Here is a 19,780-nt window from a genome sequence, read left to right as displayed (position 1 = left end):
TCATTTAGACATCAATATGATCCACCACCACCCCCGCCCCCACCACACACACATACCATATGCAGAATTTACAAAGGGAATCAGTATTCTCTGCCAATACACACACCATATGCAGAATTTACAAATGGAATCTGTTCCATGACTCCTGCACCCCTCAGCCAGATCAAAGCTGTAAACAGAGATCAGGAAAAAAAAAATTAAAGAGAACAGACTGGTAAAGTGATTTCTTTGGAGAGAATCTCTCTGAGCTGGACATCCCTGGTCCTTCCTTTAGGAGAGGAGTGCATGAGAGTGCCACTCCCTAACCCAAAGCCTGTAGGGACACACTGAAAACTCTGAAATTTGTTCACATGAGAGAAACAGAGACTGAGTGCTATTTTTATGACCAATAAAGCTAACACAGATTCAGAACCCAGATCTGATTTCCACCCATGAACCCTAGAGGGCAAGAGAAAAACTGTTGAACGGTTTTGATGGCAGATCTAGGATGGTGCTGTGTTGAAACTGTCCTGTGGTTCTGGAATGTGTCAGGACAAAGACATGAGAGTGTACTCTATTGACCAGATGTGAACCACAGAACCAAGAGAGCAGGCATCAGGTTGTCTTGGTTTCTATTCAAGAGGCTGGAGGTCTAAAACTGGACTCCTGAGGCCAAGGCAGAAGTCATAAGCAAGCACTCAGACTACAAGTACATCTGGCAAAGGTCAAGAATAACAGAAATCTCTAGTGAAAAGAACCACAGAGGAAAGCATCAATGTGTCCCACACAAGAATCAACTTGTGTGGGAAGTCCACAGAAACAAAAGCCACTCAGCTGAGGAAACACCATCCCCTCATCTCTCTTACTTCCTCCTTGTTTGATCCTGGCAGAAAGTGACTACGTAGCCAGAGACAGGGACAGCATGAGTGAGCAAAAAGTATTAAAAAGAAGTTCAAATTCTTTGTGGAAGATTGCAAAACTGGCCACATATTCTCCCTCTTGAAATGCAGTATAACAAATTGTTTCATCAAAGGATGGAGTCTATTTCTCCACACCTTTAAGGTTGACTTGCTTTGGCCAAATCCAAAAGATACTTAAAACATTTGCACACTTGTGGCTTGCCTGCTCTTACTGGTTTTGGAAAGCTTGTGACCACCAGCCTGTGAATGAGCCTAGGTCAGTCTGTTGGGGGATGAGAAATATGTATACCAGTGGCCCAGCCAATAGCTAGCCAATGACCAGATATGTATGTGAGGTTACTGACTGCCAGCTGACCACTGACACATGAATGAGTTACGAATGAGTTCAGCTTAGACCAGTAAAAGAACCACATCACTGAACCTCATCCAGATTGCTGATCCACAGACTTGTGAACAAATAATGATTATTGTTTCAAGTCACTAGGTTTGTTATGGGGCAGGGGATTACTGACAGACCCTCTCTCCCACAGGCAGATTTTTGGCCTGAAGCAGGCACCAACTGAGGAAGAAAAATTCAAAATATCTGTAGATTTCAACATGTAAATTTCTGAATTGAGACTGTGCTTATGACTTAACATGACTGTAGAAGCATCTCATATATAAGAATCATTGCCTGCATTTCACCTATGGACAAGGGAAAATCACTCCCAGTGAATAAAGCTTAAAAATATGGTAAAGCATAAACTTTAAATTGTATTTTGATCAAAATCCACGTATCAGTCTTGTTTAGCACATTGGTTGCACATTAACAAATAGGCCCAGTATAACACATTCAGCATGACCTCAGAACTAAATGCATGGCAATTCAGGCCTTTATTAAATTCAATAACTTGGTTATTAATTTACTATTTACCACATGGACTCAAATGCGGATTTTTCCAAAGATATCATAAAATTAAAGGGGACTATGGAGTATTAGATATTAATGCTTTATAGATTACTTTCTGAGTACTCAATAATAAGAGAGTGCCTTTATCAATAGCTTTCAGTGTAGCATTAGATTAAGTAATATAAAACTGCCATTTTTATAAACTAAAAATGTAGAGATGTTAGAAGTATATATAAAGTAGAACTTTATATAGTTCAGTCTAACACAATACTGACAATGTATAGGTTGGCCAGCATGAGAAAGATTAGAAAAGAAAAAGAAACAAGTGAAATTTGGCAAACATTGATCAGTTGGTTGGTAATCCAACCCTTTCCCAGTATTTCTCCACCTCTGCTCTCTCACACTTCCTAGAGTTTGGAAAAGAGAACATATCTTTTCAGCCAAAGTCAAGTATAGTCATATGACATTTTTTTCTGACATATACAATATAAGCCAGAGTTTTTGGAAAGATATTTGTTCTAATAAAAGGTGTGGATGAGGCTGGTACCACACTGTCCCTTCTCTCTTCTTCCTGTCTTAGGTTTTATGCTGTAGCTGTGAGCTGGCTAAAAGGTTACACATGCTGATCAGGAGTACAGAAAGCAGTTGGGTCCATGATCACATCATCGTGGTGTCATCATACCTGCCCTGAGCTTTCTACCTCAAGACTTTGGTTAAATGAGAAAAACCAACCCGCATTTCCTCAGGCCATGCCTGCTGGGTTTTCTGTAACAGCTGAAAAAAAATCTGAACCAATATAGCAGCAAACATAAATATATATGTAGATACACACAAGAAATTATTAGGACCTTGGTAGTAAGATTTTCAGTCATAAAAAATCCTATCAATGACAGGAAAAGTGCTTTTGTAGCATTCATTGTTAGAGTTTATTTTAAATATGTCACATTTCTCTGTGAATGCAAATGTCAGTATATATGGAACGCATGATTTAACTTTTTAAATGACACTTCAACTATAATTTAGTACCAGATGCTCATCTCTCTGTGCACCAAAAATCACTAGTAGGTCAAACATTCAGAACTAGCTGCAAGACACCTGGTTTTGACCATCATAAATTACAATTTCATTAGGATCAACATAATAATACAGCCCCATCACTAGAGGTGTAAGAAGTTTCTGAAATTCGTCAGCAGCTGTGTGGATCCCAGGACACAATTTGGGATAACAATTCCACATTTTATGTATTTATTTGTCTGTCTGTTTGCTATTGAATAAACTAAAAATTTTAAATGTGCTTGTTTCCTGAAATTTTGCTCTTATACATTAAGGGATTAATTATGTTTTGGGATCTCCTGGCACCCAATATAGTGCACACAAATCTTCCATCTATTATTGACTAAAATTTGATAATTGGAGATGTGTTTGGATGTTTAAACACATCATTCACATACACTTATACACACATAAATATATCATGTACATCTTATAAAGCTTCTCATTAAACCAAATTATTTTAATTATTGGTCACACTAGAATTTCTTCAAAGGAAGAATTTTAAAGCTAAATATTCTAAGCTTATTAAGTGCCAGTAAATAGTGATGCTATCATTGATAAGACATTTAGTAGAATTGTATATTTTTTAATTTGTATCAAAATAATAAATATTATTAAAGTTTTTTTTTAACAATACACTCAGTTTTGAAAGCTGTCTGGAATGTCAAACATAATACATTTTGCATTAGTTCTTTATAAATTTTCATTGAATTCAAACTTTTAAATAAATCTTCCAATATCTAATGCATCATATTATCAAAGCACACAAAAAACATTATATGATTATAAGAAGAACCTCAGAACTCACTGTCTTCAAATTTAATGGACTCCCAGTGCTTTTTTCCCCCTGCAAAGACTGTTTTTAAGACATTTCACAGTATTTTATACATTATAAATGGATTCCATTCTTGGCTTAGTAATTCACCTAATGGACAATGGATACAAAAAAGCTGTAACTCCAGGGACATTAAATTGGTTCTAAACTCTGAAAATTACAGCTTTTACAAAAAGAAGAAAATACTAAAAACATGTCTAATGCAACACTGCATCTAATTTTCCACTACCTCCAGATTGTGTCTAAAAGCTCCTAAACTTCTTAATGACACAATATGTTAAAATTGTGTTCCTGTATATTTAGATCTCAGAAAGATCTCATCCATTTTATAACCCCAACGAGGGCTTACCAGCAAGAAGGGAGTCTGAGTATTGGGGGACAGAGAGAGGAACAAGTGTAAGGTGCTACATCTATTCTGGAGACTGTGAATTCTCATCCTGGGGTAGGAAACTAGCACGATGTATGGCATCCTTTCATGCACCAAGGCAGTTACAAAGCCACATTCCCATTTTTAAGCACTGATCAGTGGTATTTCAATAAAAGAATAGTAGGAGAATAGAAGAATATGCTTTTCTAGACATACCCAGAGATCAACTTTAAGCTCTAAGAGAAGCTTCTGATTTGATAGTACTATTATTTAGATCCTCATCCATTCAAGGAAACTAAGCAATTCTCTCTGAAGCCAAGCAGTACATTCTAGCAGTGGAAGTAGAACAATTATTCTATTGAATTGCAAAAACAAAATGTCTCACCTTTTGTGAATTCCCATGTGACTGTAATAAAACATGACCTGCATCTGAATGGAAAGAGTGCGTGAATTGGCAGAGATTTTAATAATGCTAAGCATGGGGTTAATTGGCTAAGTTCTTCTATAAACTATGCTGATTTCAAAGAGGACACCTCCCCACCTCCTTCCTCTCCCTTCTGAGAAACAAACAATCCAGGATAGATCACTGTAATATATATCCCTCCATTTAATCTGTTTATCTTTTGCTCTACTTCATACTGAAATTAGGACATTTCTAATCAGTTTCTCTGATATCTTGAATGTTTTACTTGACTGGGCATTTGAGAAGGTGCTATTTAGTTCTAGTTTTTAGTCACTCCTTTTAAACTGCCCATAGGTCTATGACAAAGTTTGCACATATTTTAGAGAATTTGTGTTTCTTTTCTCGTACTTTTTAGGGCCTAACCTGCAGCATATGCAAATTCCCAGGCTAGAGGCTGAATCAGAGCTACAGCTACTGCTGGCCTAGCCACAGCAATAGCAATGCTAAATCTGAGCCATGTCTTCGACCTATGCCACAGCTTGTGGCAATGCTGGGTCCCCAAGCCACTGAGTGAGGCCAGGGATGGAACCCACAACCGGATGGATACTGGTCGGGTTCTTAATCTGCTGAGCCACAATGGGAACTCTGAGAATTTGTGTTTCTTTTAAATTAGCACTAAACTCACCTGAGTAAAAAAAAAAACCTACTCTTTACCTAATACCTTTTATGACTCCAAATCTGACCTGTTATAACAGAAATTTGCATAGCTGGGCCTTCTGGCTGGCTTGATTAAACTACTCCATTCTTGTAATACATTGATAGTTTCTTAGTCTTTTTTTTTTTTGCCACGTCAAGGTTTCACTCCCATTTTCTCTCTTAATTTGTACGTACTCTTTTTTGCTTTTATTTTTTAAAATTTTGTTGAAGTATAGTTGATTTACAATGTTGTGATAATTTCTGCTGTGATTCAGTTATACACATACATACATCCATTCTTTTGCAGATTCTTTTCCCATATAGATTATCACAGAATACTGGGTAGAGTTCCCTGTGCTTTACAGCAGGTTCCTGTTAGCCAGCCATTCCATATACCACAGTGTGCATATGCCATGTACTTATTCTTTCTTAAGGTCATGCAGCATCCTCCAGTTGTCAAGGAGAGCATTTGATTTTAATGGGAAATAACTTATTTTTGTGGGATGCTTAGTTACTGTGTTCATCCCCAGATTTTATCTGAGAGAGTTGCTCAAGTGAATTCTTCTCATTTCTTAAAACTTCTTGGACCTCTTTCACCATTAGTCATACCCACTACACCTTCATATTGCGTGCGGTAACTGTGGTAAGCACTTCCCACCATTTTTATAAAAAAAAATTTGTGTGAAATTGGTCTTATTTTCTCATCTCTCTGTGCCCTTTTTCCCCTTCCTTCATCACCTATCATCCAATCCGCTCCTGGATTCTCTTCAATCTAAACCTTTGAAATAATTCGACTATCTTACACCACCATCCAAGAATGCCACAAAAATCCTGTGATTCTTAATTCCTAAATATCTCTAGAATCTGTTTCCTTTGCTCTCCTCTGTATTATTTCATACACATATAATTTGTTGCAAGGTATAATATTGTAATGCCATTTTATTTAATTCTACATTATTTTATTTTATTGCACCAAATCATTCCATCATTACTACAACCCTAAAGTAACAGTAAAGTAGTTACCAGTCTCTTCTTCTTTATAGATGAGGAAATTAAGGCATGTGGAAATTAGGCAATTATTGGAGGTCTCCAAACCAAGGGAGAAATCAATGTTTGAAACTAGGTAGATGGGTTCTAGAGCCTATATAACATGGCTTTCTTTTGGCTCCAAAGCACTCTTCAGAACTCCAGTTTCATGCTCATCCCTTCTACCCTCCACAAAGGCACAAAGCTGACTTGCTGAAATATAATTCTGAACATATCATCCCTCTCCTTAAAAAATACTTCAGCACTTCCCAATGTTCAATCTTTTTGCAATCTGACTTACCTTCTCCCCTAATCCTGCTTATCCCATCCCCTTCTGCCCACATGGATGTTCCAGTTGCTGAAAGAATCACACTTCCTTGAAGCCGTGCCTTCCAGTGCTTTCTATGTAGAGTCGCCCTCTGCTGGCAGTGCTCTTCTCTGAACTAATTGCCTTGGGCACTGCTAATTATCATGTGTAGTCCTATGGATGCCTAGTCATGAACATCACCTCTCCTACGGAGATTTCCCAAAAAAACAGTTTGTTGGAAATCATTCCCTCCTGTGGACTGCCTGAGAGTGTTCTTATCTCTATTTGAGCACCTCTTTTATCTCTTTTCCTTAATTATGAACATGTCAGGGGAAAGCATCATGTCTTTATCACGTTTGCCTCTCCAGAGCCTCCCATATGACTTGGGTGCCCAATAAATATGCATAAAATAAAGGCCCCATCCCTTACCTTTTTAATAACATCATTTTATTCCTTGAATAAAAATAATATGCTTGAAGACATTACCCATGGAAATTTAATAGAAATATGAACTTTCAGTCAGAATTTACACTCTAAGGGATGCTATTTGATAATTTTTGCCCTTGGGTCCCCTAGAGTTCCTGTGTGAATACTCTGATAATCCTCCAGTTATCAACCTTGAAGCACAGCAGTTCTCAAAGTGTGTTCCAGGGGCCGCTGGAGACCCCTGAGACCCAGATGTTTCTGAGACCAAAACTGTTTTCTTAGTAATACTGGAAACTTATTTACCTTTTCACTCTTATTCTCTCTTGAGTGTCCAGTGGAGCTTTCTAGAGACTCTCTGACATGGTATTGTCAATCCATGACCAATCAAATGTGTATTTGTATATGCTTATGCTTTAAAATTTTCATTTTTCAATTCTAATTCAGTAAATATTGATAGATATGTTCCCACATAAAGAAAATCTCTTTAGGCTCTTCAATAATTTTTAAGACTATAAAAGGGTCTCCAAACAAAAAGTTTGAGAATTGCTGTTCTAACAGTATGCTGGTCCACAGTAAGTCCTTATGTGTGATGAAGAATGGCCTATAGGACAGATTCAAAATTCTAAAGATTGCATGTACACTTTCATTGTATATTTTTAGTTTTGTAGTATATCCTGAAATACATTTTTATCATACTTGAACACTGTTGCCAAAAACCTACTTTCTAGAAAGCGATGTTGGTTGTGATGCCAAATATTATGCTTTTATAGGAAATTACAAACTACCTGATGATCAGTTCTAGAATCTGACTGCCTATCAAGGTTAAATTGTTTTCTCTACAAGTATAAGATTTGGGCCTTATAAAAAGTAAGGATGCATACACATTTTCTTCATTCAGGCTCTTAAAGAATTCAGTGGTAGTAGATAGTAGTTTTTTTTTCCTCTTTTAAAAATACTAATTCCTAAATTAGTCTCTGAAATATATAATATCTGTACATGCAATAGGGCAACTTTTATAATGTCCAATTTTTTCTTTCATTTAGTTTAAATATGCACACCTTTCTCAACGTTATACCCATTTCAACTAGCTTCCTTACATTCTACAATTATGCACATTTTAAAATGAATTATCCTGTCCTTGTGATCTTATGTTTTCTTAAATGTAGTAACAAGACTGAATATGTGAAAAAGTCTATTCTAGGATGAAACTTTATGCTTTCTTCCTAATAATCCAGATTTTAAATGTATGGTTTTTCTTATGTAACTTCTTCTTTCACTAAGGCATATACACAAAAAGAAGTGCTAAGAAAGATTTCTACTTATTTCTGCCTTCTAAAAATATCATGCATACATTCATCTTGGCTAATCTTTCTGTATGTAATTTCAAATAGATTACTTTATAACATTTTGACTAGAATAAAAATGCTTTATGAATTTTCACTGATATTAAACTCATATGGGACATAAAGTGCTTACAAAGGAGTGTTTGTTTCTTTTCAAAGTCAAAGTCATGCATTATAAAACCAACCCTGCATCAAAACATGATATGACAGAACTTACCAAAAATAAAGAGTAAATAGAAATTTTAAATATTTTTTATCTTCTGGGATTTGGGGGTGCCATCAAAACAAACAAACAAACAACAACAACAAAAATAAACCCTGTGTATTGATTCTAGCACAAAATAAGAAAATGATTTTATTCCTACCACTATTATCCTCATGTAAATGTCTAACTTTTGAAGATGCAGCTAGATAGGGTGGGGAAAAAAATTTAAAAATCTGATCATGAAACTACATTGAGATAAGTCTTGTCAAGTCTGAACCTTCCAGGATTACACCTAATTCTCAAGCTCATTGCCATGATAAAATCTTTCACACATGGCTGCCCTTTAGGGCTCTGCCCAACCCCATATAGACACCCTGTTGTTTCTCACATTTTCTTGTAATTTGAAGAGATAAATGGTGCCAGCTGGCTCCTGTTTAACTCAAGGCAGGATGATATTCAGCTCTTCAAGAACTTGGTACACACCTCAGAAAAGTTGCCAGAAGCAAAGAGGAGTGATGGGTGTGTGTATTCAGTAGGGGAGGGAGGAAATGTAGAGAAAGAAATACCTGAACCAAGTTGCTGTAGTAACATTCTTTGGGGATTTAATAGCCAGATTAGCAAGAGTACTCATAAATCACAAGTGAAGCATATGGAGATAGACTTAAGTTCAATATATAAATGTGAAAAAAACAAATATCTAATACATTTCAAAAATTTTTACATCAGTTTTATTGGATTAAATCACTTGTTTTCTCAGTTGGATGGATCAGGTGAGGAGAGAAGGTGGTAGAGGGCTATAATCATATTAAATCTTTAAATTGCTTTTATTATAGGAAAATCTATGTTGAAATAAATAAATGAGGATATTTGTGACTGAATATCAACAAATAATAGCTGATACTTCTTATGGGCTCATTGTGTACCAGGCACTCTTCTGAGGGGTTCATGTGGAGTAACTAATTTAAATTTCACAAACACCTAATGTCCTGAGAGGATATAATTACCCCCATTTCACAAATGAAATGAAGAAATTGAGGCTAAGGGAGTTTTAGCTCTATCCCAGAGAGCACAGAAAAAAAGCTTTCATGCTGGGATTTGAACCCAGGAAGACCTCCATCAGAGACCATGCCTTTGGTTACTTCCTATTGCCTCAAGACCATGTATAAGTATAATGGCAAGGTGAAATTCCTTTGCAACTCTTTCATGATGTTTTATATTCTATAATTTCATAAGTTTGCCTGCTACTTTTAAGTATTTGTTACTGTTCTTATTTTCATCACTTCTATAGTCTTCCTGTGTTGAACAAATCAAGAGAACAAGTCCTGTAACAAATTCCATGAAAGACTCAGAGGATGAGTTGTAAATAATTGAGGCTAGGAATAATTTTTTGTAATGAATAGGTCACAGCTTAGCAATCTACATCATAAATCAAATGTTGTTGTGTCCTCATTCACATCTATTTTTAAAGTTCACATTTAAAAAGTAAAGTTGATTTTAATTTTTTATAATTATAAAAACACTGCATGTTTAATGTGAAACTCAGAGAAAATAGTGAATTGGGAGGAAGAGACCCCATTCTGAAAAATCAGCTTCTGATACCATTTTTCTCTCTCCACAAAGAAGTAAGAATCAGGACAGGGCAATAGCAAGAAGAGGAACGAACTCACTGTTACTGGAAGTAGAGTTTGAAGAGACAGGGAGACCACTTAGCCCAATTTGTAGGTTACATGTGCTGGTGGTAAAGTGGACCCTGGGGGAGTTGGGGGAGTCCTGACTTACAGTGTTTGCCAATTTCCATGGTATAAATACTACATGGCTGACTGCAAGCTAACACTGTATCACTGAGAGTAGAGTTAGACTAGAGGCACGTATCAGCCCTAGACAAGAAGTACAAGCTAGACCCAGTGCAATACTGATAAGTGTATTCTAAGATTCATGCTAACTCTAATGGTCTAGGACTCTTTTAGCCAAAGTGTTATAGCTCACATCTCCAGGATGAAATTATTTTCCTTCTCTCCTTGCCAAGACCACTGCTCTTGTCTCCCAATTGATTCACCAGTGTATCTGGCCTTCTTCCTACTTGTCCTCCACAAGATAGCTAGGGTGACTTTTTAAAGATAGAGCATGCCATTTTTTTTTGTCTTTTGTCTTTTGTCTTTTGTTGTTGTTGTTGTTGTTGTTGTTGCTATTTCTTGGGCCGCTCCCGCGGCATATGGAGGTTCCCAGGCCAGGGGTTGAATCGGAGCTGTAGCCACCGGCCTACGCCAGAGCCACAGCAACGTGGGATCCGAGCCGCGTCTGCAACCTACACCACAGCTCACGGCAACGCCGGATCGTTAACCCACTGAGCAAGGGCAGGGACCGAACCCGCAACCTCATGGTTCCTAGTCGGATTCGTTAACCACTGCGCCACGACGGGAACTCCAGCATGCCATTTTTTTTCTGCTTAAAAAAATTCAAAGACTTCTCTAGTAGGCTGAATAGTGGCCCCCAATCCTGTCCTTCTCTCAGTTATCCAAGGCTGTGAATGTTGCCCTACATGACAAAAAGAACTTTGCAAACAAATGCGAGCATTTAAGTGTGGATCTTGAAATAGGTAAATTATCCTGGAGTATTTGGGTGGTCCTTATAAAAGTGATGCATGAGAGTTCAGGGTCAGAGCAGAAGGTGATGTGATGGCAAAAACAGAGAATGAAGTGAGATTGGAGTGATGCATTTTGAAAATGGAGAAAGGGACACAAGCCAAGGAATAGTAGACACAAGCCACTAGAACCTAAAAATGCAAGGAAACAGATTCTCCCTAAGAGCCTCCAGAAAAAACCAGACCTGCCAACACCGTGACTTCAGCCCAGGAAAACTAATTTTGGACTTCCAACCTCCAGAACAGTAAGGGAAAAAATATATACATTTTAAGTCACAAAGTTTGTGGTAGTTTTTTACAACAGCAATAGGAAACTAGCACAGTGTCCTTTCCTATGAGGTAAAGAGAGAATCCTTTCAAAAAGCCTATGTCCCCTACATAAAATCACTTCTACCTACTCTCCCATGTCAACTCTTATCACACATGGGGTTTTGTTCTGCTCCAAGCCCACTGTTTTCCTTTCAGTCCACTATATTTTTCCATGCCTTTTCTGCCTTGAAATACTCTTTCCTTTCATTTTTTCCTAGTTATTTCCTAATCTATGTCAAGTCAAGCATCACATTCTCAGAAAGATTTTTACTTTACTCAGTAGATCAATTCTCCCTATATAGATAAGATAGTTTTATACACACACACACAAGAATATGTCTCTCTTTAGTTTTATACACACACACACAAGAATATGTCTCTCTTTAGTTTTATACACACACACACAAGAATATGTCTCTCTTTAGTTTTATACACACACACACACACACACACACACACACACACGAATATGTCTCTCACTGTATTTGTGGCAGTTGGAATTTTCCATGTATTTGCATAATTTTTTATTAATTGTTTTCACTAGTTTTTAACTTACATTTGTATCCTATGGGCCTAACACATACAAAACAATAAATATTAAGCATATGACTGTGTACTTCCCAGCTCATTCCTCTATAACAATTGTGATCAATATACTCTTTGTTCTTTTATCATGCATTCAACCAACATTTACTAAGTCCTGATCTCACATATTCTTGCAATTTCTCTAACAATAAAGAAATAGTAATAACAACTAATTTTACTGAGAATGTAATATGTCAAGCACTTTAAATATACAAGTTCATCTTACCTTTAGATGAGTATATTATAATTACTATTTTCAGATCAGAAAAAAATAGACCTTGGAGCATTTATGTAACTTCCAATAGACCATATGGCAGAATGAGATTTAGTATGTAGATTTGGCTGTCTAAACCTTTATTTCTTAGCACAATATTATCATTTGTCCTTTCAAGGCCCCATACTTGTTTATAGGAATTATTTAAATATTTATTTATATTTATTAATGTATTTTCTTTTAGCCCATTCTCAATCCCCCACTCTCTTTTTTTTCACTCAGCATTCCTTTTTTAAACAATTATCCATGTTGCTAGAATACATATGTCACTGATGCTGTCGCCACATTTTTATTCAAAAATTTATTTAAAAAAATTTTAATGAAGTATAGCTGATATACAATATAAGTTTAAGGTGTATGACACAGTGATTCACACTGTTTAAAGGTTATACTCCCATTACAGTTATTATAAAATATTGGCTCTATTTCCTATGCTGTACAATATATTCTTGTTGCTTATTTTATACATACTGGTTTGATTACCCCTATCTTGCCCTTCCACAGTTCACTCTCCTTACTGATAACTACTAGTTTATTTTCTATATCTGTGATTCTGTTTCTACTTTGTCATATTTATTCATTTTATTTTTTAGCTTCCACATATAAGTGACATATAGTATTTGTCTTTAACTTACTTCGCTAAGCATAAAACCTTCTAGGTCCAGCCATGTTGTTGCAAATGGAAAACTTTTATTATTTTTTACAGCTGAGTAGTATTCCATTGTATATATACACCACAGCTTCTTTATCCATTCATCTATTGATGGACAGTGAAGGTTGTTTCCGTATCTTGGTAATTGTAAATAATTATGCTATGAACACTGGAGTGTGTGTATCTTTTCAAATTAGGGTTTTCATTTTTTTTTTTTTCAGATAAACCTAGAAGTAGAATTGCTTGGTCATATGGTAATTTTAATTTTAGTTTTTTTGAGAAAACTCCATATTTAAAAAGTTATTTTTATCATAACCTTATACAATGTCAGAGAGGGCTAATTCTTCTCCAATATCCATTCTTCCTTCTGCCTTGAGTAGCAGTGGAGAGCTGAGAATATGACTGTTCAACTAGAAGCGTTACTTCCCAGAGTTTCTTGAAGCTAGATCTGGCCACATGAACTATGTTATGAATAATTACATGTAAGTGTTATTAACGTCAGACTTCTGGGTTGTTCTTCTAAATAGAATCAATATACCTTCCATTTTTACTTTTCTGGCTCTCCACTGGCCAGAACCGGGGAAATTACTTTAGACCACAAGGCATTTTATGTTTTTGGTTGGGAGAGAATCAAAACAGAAGGAAAGTTTGCCACAGATACCATAGCACTGCCATACTAGCCTTGCACTACTGAAACTTAGATGGAAATTTATACATTTTTTCATGTTTAAGCCACCATTAATTTGGCTTTTCTTAGTGCAGTTGTACTGGTATTCAAACCAATACATTAACCCATTCTCTGGTGAAAGACTGAGTTTGCGCTAGATTCCCACCATCATATTAATAATGCTGTGTAACATCTTCACACATTTCTCTTATGAATCTCTATGTGTTTTATCTAAGCTACATACCCAAGAATAGGAGTTATGGGCCATGATTTTAAGAATACTAAGAATACTTAATTTAATTAAAAGTGCCAGATTTTTTTACAGAATAACATTTTGTTGTTCATCATAAGTCTACGCGTCCTTCCTCTGAAATATTCCCTCAACTCAATTTTCTCATTTTCTTTCAATGTACGACTCTAGTAATGCCAGTCCTTAGTTGGTTTCAGTGTAAGTTCTATCAAGGGGTAACAAAGGAGGATGGAGTAAAGTTGGTGAGAACACATGGAGAAGTGATAATTTTCCAAATCAATTTGGTCATCAGGGAATTGTCCTTCAGTAGCCTAGACTTCAAGTTTTTATCTTGTAATGAAAGAATATATAATATGACTGTGTTCTTTATGTATCAGAACAGATTAATTTTATAATCCTTTATAGTAATTTTATAACCTGATGTTATGCTCAGAAGTTAATATTTCTTTGATTGTCTCAGGTTGTTAAAAAATATATCTAGTCACCACAAGAAGATTCTACTCTAGAAATCATCATGGTGCAATGAAGATTTGTGCCTTGGGGTCAGACTGGTAAGTTACCCCTGCCTTTGCTACCAAGTGGATGTAGGAACTTAACCAATACCCTTCCCATTATTGGCCTTTGTTTCTCTCCCCATTCATGAGGGAAGATGACCGTAAAGATCACAAAGCACATTTGCATGCATGCTTCACATTTAAAAATGAAATGACACAAGTGATCACTAAATCCCAAACACCAGGCTAAGTGACAGCTATACCAGGATGAATGCAGACTCTTCCTTTAATGACACTATCACCTACAGATCAATGTAGTAAAATGAACAGGTAATTTCGTACAGCATTGTGTCAGATGCCTATGGTGTCCTCCTCACATTCCTTTCGGCCTCATCTCTGACCCTGGCCATGGTAGGAAAAATATTTCCATATGGACCTGCTGGTGAGGCCATAAAATATGTGGATCATTGTGTTTCATGTTAGTGCTCAGCACAGATGGCCCACTGCAGAAAATGGACAGGATGGCTCACCCAACAGAGTCATCTTACATAATATCACCTTAAGGTAAGGGAACTATTTTATGGCAAAGAAGGTGAGATACTGGGCAATTGATAACAGGATCCTCTAGCCCTGCTCTATACTGCATCATGAGAAAGGGCTGATCTATAACATAATGATGACCAAGATGCAACTTGAGGGAAAGAGTGTGCGGTGTTGGTTCTGCCTTCCAGAGGCAGTACTTCACAAGGCCAACAGCCAATAAGCTGCACCTTGGCCCCAAAGCCTGGACTACATGAATCCAGCCTTCAAAGAGTGGAAGTTGCCTACTTTACCACAGCTCTCTATGACCCACTGAGGAATTACTACTTCCTGTTCCAACACCTTAGGATCTTCTAACTGTTTCTATCAGAAGACTCAGTAAGGATTCAGTTAAACCTGGAGTGGCAACTATTACCCAGTCATTTCGAGGAACTCATGCTGGTAAACCAGTTGCCAAAAAACCATATAACAACAATAGGAGTTACTCTTGGGTATAATTAACAGAGAATGTCAAGAGGATCCGAGGGTTGCTACAAAATAGGGGTTGACAGAGGCTGTCTGGAACTCTTCACTGGGGTAAGTCTTATTTTCATTTCTTGTAGCAATGAGAAAATAATTGTAGCAAACATAGCCAAACAATGGTGAAGAATTTAAAGGCTCAAATCTTTCAGGAATGAAGATACGGCTCATCCTACCAGGCAAACAACTCAGACTGAAGTGAGGGAATCTAGAATGGATGGTTGAGGAGGTAAATAGCTGAATATCACTGATGACCTTGAGACCATTTCACCTGTAGAAACTAAGACTTCTTCCACTAATCCTTGTGTTAAGTATTTGTGGAGGCTGAGTACAATACAATTATTTTTAAAAGGTAGTCTAAATTTTTTAGGCAATGCAATGAATAGACTGTTTTAATTAACTCTTAATTTGCTTCATTCTAGTGACACAAATAATTATTCCAGTTAAAAAGTTTTCAAAATAGTCAAAAGTGAGCTATGAATATAATTACTAGATTTTTACAATGATCATCTCAAACCTACTAGCATTTAGGAAACAAAGCAGTATTTCTGGTAAGTTTGCATTGGTAAGCTAATTGGTTTACACATAACATCCTCAGGGAACGTTTCTTTCCCTTCAAGGGCTCAGCATCTCCAAGTTATCATCAGAGGTGTTAATGCTAGAAGCTAGAGAGAAGAGGATAAACTCCTTGTTAATCTGATCATGAAGCAGGCCTCTGTACCTCATGCCTGCAGTGTTACACACATAGAGCTCCAGTTGCAAATGGGTTCTGATCACTGGGCAATGGGCTGGCTGCTTCTGACTGAGTCTTGCTGGAAGGAGAAAGTCATGCTGGGAGAGAATTTTCATGTCATTAGCGGCCTGGGTTATGACTCAGATAGAGGTGATCAAATAAATCTTTTTAGGACTGTGTGATAGCCTTCAACATCTTGGCCTCATGCCTAAAGACTTTTTTTTTCTTTTTTTAAACAATAAATATGATTTGACTCAACCATAAAGCTTCACACCAGTACTTCCCCAGGGCCATTCAGTGCTGATAAAAAGCTTATGTAGGAAACTTCCTGTAATAAAAGTTGTAGAAATTTCTGATTTTACAAATGAAAAGAGGTGATTCCTGTTTTGGCCCATATGGGAGGCTCTTTGAGCCCCACTTCTTCTGTATTGAGGCAAATTTCTTTCTTTTTGTTCCAAATCATTTGATCACTCTTGTTTTGGAATGTATAATTTTTTTCTCTTTATAACCTTTTTATACCCAGCTCCTGTACACCCCTGCAGCCTTGTCTTATCAACCCTGCCTGGGAGCATGCCTCTCACCACCCCTTCACCAATTCTAGCCTTCTAAAGTTGTCTAAAGTTGGCATGGCATGATTCTTCTCCCTTCTGTGCATTTTCACCATAATACTGCCTCTTCCTGGAATGCTCTTCCCTCCATTCCCCCCAGGCCACATGCTGAGTTTATTCCTATTTTTCATTTGGACTAAGGAAGATGGGTCAGTTAGGAAAAGTCCCCCCAACTCCTATCAGGGTTATGAAGGGTAAGTCTGTGTGTTTAGGTTTCTCACCTGCCAGATAACACATTAAATCTCTCCCTCAGCAACAGGATGAATTAGGCTCCACGAAGAACATATCCTCTTTGTAACTGTTTAATGACAAATGTAGTTATGCAAACCATGAATGTCTAGAGGTTGATGAGCATTAGCGCTTCTAACATACATCCTAAACACCTAAACAACTATTTTCTTTTTGAGTGACTCCTAAATAGACATATCATCAAGGCTAATATTTACCAAGTATGTACTGATCTTGAACTACCCCATACCAGTGAGTAAAAGCTACCACCCTGACTCTGATTGTCATCCCCTACCATTGCTTTGATTGCTTTGACATCTCACCTTAGATACTTACAAGAACTCTCCTTTAGCTAAAGGGTTAAAACCTAGGCTGGGCTTTAGCCTCCCCCCCTCCCCTTGTCACAAATAAAACAACTCACAACTCTTGTGATGCAGATGTGCATTTTTTTTCAATAGACACATATTCTTGTGAAGATATTTTTAATGTCACTCCTGCATATCACCAAATGCATCCAAGTTCTGAAGGAGCAGTTGTAGGAATACTCTGCTGACAGGTATAATAAATAACGCACAACACAATTCTTTTTTCCACTGTACAGCATGGGACCCAGCTACACATACAGGTATATATACCTTTTTCTCCCATTGTCATGCTCTGTTGTAAGTATCTAGACATAGTTCTCAGTGCTACACAGCAGGATCTCATTGTTAATAAATTAAAAAAATAAAATAAAATTATCAAAGCAAAGTAAATAAATAAACAATGCACAATGACATAGCCTGAATATGACTGAAAATCAAATTTGCAGTTAGAAAAATATTCAATATGGCATCATGTAATAAGCCAAAGGGATCCAAGAGTCATATTCAAACTACCAAGGGAAGGCATATAGGGTTGGAAAAATGAACACTTCAAATTCAACATCTGAAATAATTTAATTGAAATTATCAAATAGGATAAGTACCTTTCATCACCAGAAACTTTTATTTATTGTAGCAGTTCACATGCATAGATGTTAAAGTACATTTTGGTTTATTATTTAATAACCTGTCAAGTGCATACTGAGCTTTTGTGACTTAAATGCATCTGGCATTTATGGAGAATGTACAACTGGGGCAGCCCCATCGTGGTACTTACCGCCATAATTAAGAATAGTGATGAAGGAGTTCCCATTGTGGCTCAGCAGAAATGAATCTGACTAGCATCCATGAGGATACAGGTTTGACCCCTGGCCTCGCATAGTGGCTTAATGATCTGGCATTGCCATGAGCTGTGGTGTAGGTCGCAGATGTGGCTCAGATCTGGCATTGCTGTGGCTGTGGTGAAGGCCAGCAGCTACAGCTCTGATTCACCCCTAGCCTGGGAACCTCCATATGCCATGGGTGAGGCCCTAAAAGAAAAAAAAAAAAAGAATAGTGATGAAAATAGAAGAGGTGGAGGCAAGATGAGACACACAAAGACTGTCAAGATAATTCAAGCCATATAATAATGCTTTCAACTATTGGAAATGTTTAATAGATAATGTTGCTTTTACTGTTATTTACAAGAAATAAAAAAATACATAACATATATATCAGAAGTAAACAAAATGCAACAATAACACATATACACAGAGTCATAAGTCCATAAAAAATATTCTAGGACCCATATTTAAACAGAATCTACACTGGCCCCAGTAAGAGGGAAATTACACTCATGTGTGAAAAAAATTCTTATCTCAGAACATGATTTTCTGTGAGTGGGTCCTCAGGAATACGAAGTAAAGAGTTTAGTGAAGAGAAGGTTTGAATTTCAGAGCCCACTAGGTTTGTTAATTCTATGAAAGGTTGTTGAGATCCTACTATGTGCTGGGCTCTCTGTTTAGCACCGAAATACCAAGATGCATGCAACATGAGCCTATCCTTAAAGAATCCATTATTCAGTAGAGGAGACAAAAAAACACAAATTCTCTTAATCTGGTTCAGGCTATAATAAGTGAGCCAATAGAGAGTGAAGAAGACACACAAAAGTGAATCATTAATTTTACCTGAGAGACATTAGGCAAAAAGGACATTTTGAGTACAGAGATGGACAAATGAGAAGGGGCATTACAAGGCAGAAAAGGCATTATGAGCTTCAGAGGTATAAAATCCTGCATTTGGGAGTTCCTGTTGTGGTGCAGTGGAAAGGAATCCACCTAGGAAGCATTAGGTTGCAGGTTCGATCACTGGCCTAACTCAGTGGGTTAAGGATCCAGCGTTGCCATGAGCTGTGGTATAGGTTGCAGACCTGGTTCGGATCTGATGTTCCTGTAGTGGTAGCATAGGCTGGCAGCTGTGCTCAAGTTCGAACCCTAGCCTGGGAACCTCCATATGCCATGGGTGTGGCTTTAAAAAGGAAAAAAATAAAAAAGGAAATCATGAATGTGGAGTGATGGTGAATTAACCAGTCATATATAAAATCTGTACAAACCAGGGAAGGTTTAAAGTTAGCTTTTTTTTTTTTAATACCATAAAAAGCAAACCAAGATTACTTTCAGAATACTTCTATAGGAGTTCTTGTCATGGCTCAGTAGTAATGAACCAGACTAGTATTCTTGAGGATGCAGGTTGGATCCTTGGGTTTGCTCAGTCAGTTAAGGATCCAGAGTTGCCATGAGCTGTGGTGTAGGTTGCAGATGCAGGCTGGATCCTGAATGGCTGTGGCTGTGGCTGTAGGTTGCAGATGCAGGCTGGAAGCTACAGCTCTGATTCGACCCCTAGCCTGGGAACTTCCATATACCTTGGGTGTGGCATTAAAAATACAAAAACAAACAAATGAACAAAAATATGTCTATAATATTTTAGAAT

This window comes from Phacochoerus africanus, chromosome 2 (genome assembly GCF_016906955.1).
Source record: "Phacochoerus africanus isolate WHEZ1 chromosome 2, ROS_Pafr_v1, whole genome shotgun sequence".
Classification (NCBI taxonomy): domain Eukaryota; kingdom Metazoa; phylum Chordata; class Mammalia; order Artiodactyla; family Suidae; genus Phacochoerus; species Phacochoerus africanus.
This window is presented reverse-complemented; position numbering follows the sequence as displayed.